The sequence below is a fragment of the Arachis ipaensis genome, chromosome B5 (genome assembly GCF_059453495.1).
Source record: "Arachis ipaensis isolate K30076 ecotype BB chromosome B5, ASM5945349v1, whole genome shotgun sequence".
Classification (NCBI taxonomy): Eukaryota; Viridiplantae; Streptophyta; class Magnoliopsida; order Fabales; family Fabaceae; genus Arachis; species Arachis ipaensis.
This window is the reverse complement of record NC_142440.1, coordinates 66229877-66235292: the sequence shown is the minus strand read 5'-3', so window position 1 is coordinate 66235292 and position 5416 is coordinate 66229877. Positions and strand designations below refer to the sequence as shown.

The window sequence follows — 5416 nt, the reverse complement described above, 5'->3', positions numbered from 1 at the left end:
TGGCTCCACTTGAGTTTCCTTTAGCTAAGACACCTTCTGGTTGTTTTGCTTATCAACCAAGGGGATTTCCAGGTGTACGTTTTGTGCTTCAGTGCTTGTTTCTTCCACCAGTGCTTTGTTGTGATTTTCCCTTGGTTCCTTGTTTTCCTAGTCTGCTTCTTGTGAGGTTTTGAAGACATTGAATGCTAGTTGTTCATCATGTATCCTTAGTATTAGCTCTCCTCGCTCCACATCTATGAGTGCTCTAGCTGTAGCTAGGAATGGTCTTCCCAATATGATTGGGTGGATGGGACTTTCTTCCAATTCCAATATGACAAAATCTGTGGGGAGGAAATAGTTTCCTACTTTCACCAACACATTTTCAACCACTCCCACTACTTGGTTTTGAGTTTTGTCAACCAGCCTGATTACTACGTCTGTGGGCATTAGCTCATTGATTTGCAGCTTCTTCATTAGAGATAGAGACATTAAGTTGATGCTTGCTCTGAGGTCACAGAGTCCCTTATCAATCAGCGTTTCTCCTATGGCACAGGGGATGTGAAAACTTTCTGGGTCCTTCCTTTTTGTAGGCAACTCTGTTTGAATGAGAGCACTGCACTCCTTATTCATCACTATTGTTTGTCCTCCCTTGAGTGAGCTTTTCCTGGTTAGCAGTTCCTTTATATACTTAATGTATGAGGGCATTTGTTGGAGGGCCTTGATGAATGGTATGTTTACATGGAGAGATGCAAACATGTCAAGAAACCTTGAGTATATTCTCTTCTCTACACCACCATTGAGTATTTGGGGAAAGGGTGCATAGAGTCTCAGCAGCTCCTTCTGTGTGATTGTGGTTTCTTGATGATTCTCTTCCTGCTTTCCTGCTGATGTATCTTCAGGTTGTTCTAATGGTTTGTTCGGCTCTTCCTCAGTCTCCTTATCACTTATAGTAACCATCTTGCAATCTTCCCATTTGACCTTCTTTGCTTCACCTCTCGGATTTTTCTCTGTGTCACTTGGGAAGCTATCAATAGGTTTGGGGATCTTCTCAGAAAGGTATCCCACTTGAAACTCCAGCCTCTTGATGGTGTCTCCCTGGTTCTTGATATTGGCTCGCACCTCCTCCTTGAACAACTTGTTATCTTGGATTTCCTTACATATGCCCTCAAGTAGGGTTTCAATCCTTGAGAGTCTATCTTCAGATGATGGAGAGTTGAGATTAGAAGGATGAGAAGGGCCATTTTGACTTTGTTATGGATGTTGAGAAGTTTTGTTAGGTGGGTGTTAATATGACCTCTGTGTGGAGTGTTGGTGAGCTGCATTGTTGTTGGGGTTGTGGCGTCTCTGACCTTGGCCTTGATCCTGTTGGTTTCCCCACCCGAAGTTTGGGTGGTTCCTCCAATCGGGATTATATGTTTTGGAGTATGGGTCATGGTGCTGCCTAGGTGAATTTCCAATGTAGTTGGCTTGTTCCTGATCACCCTCTGCTTCTTCATTCACTCCCTCTTGAGCTGCTGCTGAGGTAGTGATTGCTGCCACTTGATTCATCTCCATCTTTTTGGTAAGGTCAGCCAACTGCTTGGTAATAAGCTTGTTTTGAGCTAGCAGTGCATCCACGTTGTTCAGCTCTATCACTCCTCTAGTGTTGCCTCTTTCAGAAGCATAGAAGTAGTCATTCTTTGCTACAGTCTCAATGACATCTATGGCTTCTTCAATGGTCTTCTTCTTGTTTAGAGATCCCCCGGATGAGTGGTCTACTACCTTCTTTGATTCATACGAAAGGCCTTCATAGAAAATGTGCAACTGCACCCATTCATTGAACATATCTGGCGGGCATCTTCTTGTCAGGTCCTTAAACCTCTCCCATGCTTCATATGGAGTCTCACCATCTTGCTGCCTGAAGGTTTGTACCTCAGCTCTCAACCTGTTGATTCATTGAGGAGGGTAGAATCTTGCCAAGAATTTGTTCACCACATCTTCCCAGGTTGTTAAACTCTCCTTCGGGAAAGACTCCAGCCACTTAGCTGCTTTGTCCTTGAGTGAGAAGGGAAATAGGAGCAGTCTATAGGTGTCAGGATGAACACCATTAAACTTCACAGTATCACATATCCTCAAGAATATGGTTAGATGTTGATTGGGGTCTTCTTGGACACCTCCTCCGAATGAACAGTTGTTCTGAACATGGGTGATGAGTTGTGGCTTTAGTTCAAAGTTGTTGGCATGTATGGTTGCTTTTTGGATGCTACTTTCATAATTCGCTGGGTTTGGATTGATGTAGGACCCTAGAACTCTTCTCTCTTGCCCAGCATGATTTGCTGGACCTTCTCTGCCATGGTTGTGAGCTTTTTCTTCATGATGGTTCTCCATGTTCTCATCCATGTTTGGTTCAAAGTATTCCTCCTCTTCCTCCGCACCAACTACTCGTTTTCCTCTTGCTTCCCTCCTTAATCTAAGGAAGGTCCTCTCAGGTTCAGAATCAAAGGAAGTTGAAGCCCCGCTTCTTCTCCCTGTCATACAACCAACAAGGCACAAGCAAGGAAATAGATACAAAAAGTGTTCCTGTTAAAATTGCTGTTAGTGTGAGTGATGCAATATATCAAACAGTTAGTGGGTTAGTGAAATAAATTGTAAACAACTAAGAAAACTGGTAGGGGGAAAGGGAGAAAATAGCTAAAACTGAAAGTAAATTACTCAAATGAAATTAAATCAAGAAAAATGCTGAATCTAGTTATCCACCAATTTAATCATTGTAGATACAAAATCAATCCCTGGCAACGGCGCCATAAACTTGATGCACAAAAACTTGTCTCTTAACAATTTCCCTCGGCAAGTATACCGAATTTTCGTCAAGTAAAAACTCACAATAGAGTGAGGTCGAATCCCACAGGGATTGATTGGTCAATCAACTTTAATTGGAGGAATGTTCTAGTTGAGCTAAGCAAAAATTGAATTGAGAATTGCAGGAAATTAAATAGCGGGAAAGTAAATTGTAGAAAGTAGAAATGCTGGAAATAAAGAGCTGAATGTAAATGACGGAAAGTAAAGTGCAGAATCTTAAATGGGGAATGGGGAAGATGATCATAGAAGTAATTGGCAGAAATTAAAGAGAATGGGTAAGATCAGAAATGGGGAGTTCATTTGGCTTAGGAGATGTTGCATCCTCCGGATCAAGTTCATTTACATCTCTTCCTCAATCAATGCATTCATTGATCTCCTTGGCAATCTTAGATGATTGAATTCCAATTCCTTGGTAATTCAATCTCTCAAATCTTGATCAATAGCCAATTCCTTGGTCCAATTACTCATGAGAAGAGATGAAGTATGGTCACTGATTACACCATATGTATTTCCAAATCAAAGTGTTGATAGGATTATATGTCACTATATCCATCCAAACCCCAATTTGGTCCAACATGAGAAAGCATTTCTAGCATGATCTATTCATTCCACTTCCAAGGTTCCGAAGAGATCCAAGTATGAATAGCTTCTTTTCCAAGATAACTACTCAATTGGGTGAAGATTGAAAGCTTTCTAGTAAAATCAAGAGAAAAGAAAGAAGAAGAATAATGAAAACTATTATAGATCCATCAAATTACAACAGAGCTCCCTAACCCAATGAAAGGGGTTTAGTTGTTCATAGCTCTGGGAATGGAAAACAAAGATGGAGAATACATTCTAAAAAGTTAAACTAGAAGTTACAGAAAAAGTAAAAAATACAGAGAGTAATTCTATTAGTGCCAAAAAGCTTCCCTCTAGTTCAAAGTTCTCCCTATTTATACTATTCTTCTGATCTTCTAGTTGCTTCTTCAAGTCTTAGATATGGGCCTTTGGATCTTGAGTTGAAGCAGTTATCATCTTCAGTGGGCTTAGCTTTACTTGCAGAGAGAGAGTGTGAAGTAGGCATGGACTTTAGCTTAGGACGTTAGTGGCGTTAACGTTAAGTGAAAGTGTGGGTTCGAGAATGTTAGTGACAATCACCTTTTTCACTAACGTTCCTAACCCAAGAATGGTCCACGTTAACTTCAACGTTAGTGGCACCAACGTGACCACTAACGTTGCCTCTTGGTCCTTCGCACACGTTATTGGGGTTTACCTTTTTCAATAACGTTGAGAGTCCCCCCTTTCTCACGTTAGAGTTCACGTTAGTATAACTAACGTGGCTCTTAACGTGAGCACACTTTAGCCTCGAGAGCGTTAGTGACACTTACCTTTGTCACTAACGCTCCAAAATGCCCCTTTCCTACGTTAGAGTTCCCGTTAATTGCGTTAACGTGGCCTCTAACGTGGTATTGGTAGCCATCCCCAACATTAGTGACAAAGGTGAGTGTCACTAATGTTGGCTCATCATTCTCTCCTTCACGTTAGCTTCCACGTTAACTGAGTTAACGTGGCAACTAACGTGGCTCAAAGTGGCTTAGTCCAACGTTAGTGACAAAGGTGAGTGTCACTAACGTTGGTGATTCCTTACTCCCTCCACGTTAGAGTCCACGTTAACTAGGTTAACGTGGCTCTTAACGTGGCCAATATGAGCTTAGTCCAACATTAGTGACAAAGATGAGTGTCACTAACGTTGGCATGATCTTCCTCATCCACGTTAGAGTTCACGTTAACTGAGTTAACGTGACTCTTAACGTGGCCAGCTGCCACTTTGGAACGTTAGTGGCATTTACTTTTACCACTAACGTTGGGGTTCTACTTTTCTTCCACGTTAGCTTCCACGTTAACATAGTTATCGTGGCAACTAATGTGGGCTATGATGGCTCACGAAGGCGTTAATGGCGATCACTTTTCTCTTAACGTTGCAAGTTAGCCTCCATTCCACGTTGGTGGTCACGTTAGCTAGACTAACATGGCTACTAACGTGGTTCTTCCTTGCTTCCTTTGTCCTGAAATCAAGCAATAAAGTGCATTAAAGCTCTAATCCAAGTTATGAGACATGCATCATTCAATTTTGTCATTTAACTCATGCATAATTCTCATGAAATCATGTAAAATTCACAATGTTTGCTTGAATCAAGAGGTAAGTGATTATTTACCCAAAACTTGCTTATTTTATAAGAAAGTGCATGAAACTACCCTAAAACCATAAAGAAAAGGTCAGTGAAACTGTCCAAAATGCCCTGGCATCATGTTTCTTGTTTGAGTCTAGTGTCAAATTTTATGTTTGGTGTCAACTGCATGTTTTAACTTTTCTTAAAATTTTCAAAAATATATGCATTGTGTTCTTTATTAATCTTCAAGTTGTTCTTGATGATTTTCCTTATTTGATCTTTGCATTTTCTTATTTTGTGTTTTTTGTTGTTTTTCGTATGCATTTTCGAATTTATAGTGTCTATACATTAAAAATTTCTAAGTTTGGTGTCTTGCATGTGTTTCTTTTCTTAAAAATTTTCAAAAATATGTTCTTAATGTTCATCATGATCTTCAAAGTGTTCTT

At 40.5% G+C, this 5416-nt stretch overlaps 1 non-coding gene across 1 annotated transcript; it reads left to right on the top strand.

The window, feature by feature from the left end:
- The first annotated feature begins 1798 nt into the window (after positions 1-1798).
- LOC148564494 (small nucleolar RNA R71) lies at positions 1799-1905 on the top strand. Its single transcript, XR_015885015.1, has one exon. It is a non-coding gene; the product is annotated as a small nucleolar RNA R71 (small nucleolar RNA).
- The last annotated feature ends 3511 nt before the right edge of the window (positions 1906-5416 follow it).